At 38.4% G+C, this 1396-nt stretch overlaps 1 pseudogene; it reads right to left on the bottom strand.

Moving 5' to 3' along the window:
* Positions 1-562: 562 nt before the first annotated feature.
* The window catches only part of LOC105820599, a 37487-nt pseudogene continuing 36653 nt past the window's right edge, over positions 563-1396 (bottom strand).

The following is a 1396-nucleotide window of genomic DNA, read 5'->3' as shown; positions in this document are numbered from 1 at the left end:
AAGTTTTGACAATTATGAATAAAGCTGCCATAAAGATTTGTATATAGGTTTTTGTGTGGATATAAATTTTCAACTCATTTGGGTTAATACCAAAGGTTATGATTGTTGGATCATTGGCAAGGATATGTTTGCTTTGTAAGAAACTGCCAATATGTTTTCCAAAGTGGCTGTACCATTTTGCATTCCTGCCAGCAATGAATGAGCATTCCTACTGCTCCACTTCCTTGTTAGAATTTGGTGTTGTCATCATTTGGATTTTAGCTATTCTAATAGGTGTGCATACCGGTTATCTCTTTATTATTTTAGTTTGAAATTTCTAGTGACATATGACATGGAGCATCTTTTCGTATGCTTACTTGCTATGTGTATATCTTCTTTGATGAGGTGTCTGCTCATTTTTAAATTTGGTTGTTTTTATTCTATTGTTGAATTTTAACTGTTCTTTGTATACTTGGAATACAAGTTCTTTATGAGATATGTGCCTTGCAAATATTGTCCCCCCTCTGTGGCTTGTATTTTCATTGTCTGGACAATGTCTTTTGCAGAAGAGAAGTTATTTAATTTGGGTGAAATCAGACTTACTGTTTCTCTCATACACCCTGCTTTGGGTATTGTATCTAAGAAATCGTCACCACATCCAAAATTACCTCAATTTTCTCCTGTCATCACTTAGAGGTTTTATATTTTACCTTTAGGTCTACAATACATTTTGAGTTACTTTTTTTGTGAAAGCTTCTAAGGGGACATACACTACCTTGTTTGACAGTAGGCAGGTGATTCTGAATCTCTTAGCTGCATCCCACAGCAGACCCCACATCCATCAGTGAGAGCCACATTCAGAAACTCATAGCAGAAAATGTGTTCATTTTCTGCATATGTGTACACTCAGTCTGGAGGATGGTAGTGAAGAAGAGGAAGAATTCGGCCTTGGCGATGCCTTCACCAAGATAAACACGCTTCCCTATGGGCATAGAAGGAAGATCACCAGTGTGGGTACAGGGTGGGTGTACATTCTTTGCCCTGCCACACTCGTAAGTCTAGACACTTGTGTCCATTGCAACAGATTTGCATGAGATTGACCTTTAACCTCGAATTCAGGGTGGACTTTTAGGTGGTTCCCAAACCCTCTGAAACTTGGTGCAAGTCATTGGGTGGATATGCCACGGTCATTTCGTGTGTGTGTGTGTTTGTTTTACCTCTACATATGTAAGTGTGAGCATATTTCTGACTTCACGTATTTAGTGTTCTTAGTTTCTCATACAGGGAGAATGGTATCTATCTATGGGGGCTCTTGTGAAGTTAAAGGAAATGTGTATAAAACTTCTAACAATAGCACCTGGCTTGAATTAAGAACCTCGATGTGTAGTTACTGTCTTGTATTTGTTTCCGGGAGCAT

Source organism: Propithecus coquereli, unplaced genomic scaffold, assembly GCF_000956105.1.
Source record: "Propithecus coquereli isolate 6110/MARCELLA unplaced genomic scaffold, Pcoq_1.0 Scaffold53, whole genome shotgun sequence".
NCBI lineage: Eukaryota > Metazoa > Chordata > Mammalia > Primates > Indriidae > Propithecus > Propithecus coquereli.
Note: the sequence above shows the minus strand (reverse complement) of the source record. Positions and strands in the feature narration are given on the sequence as shown.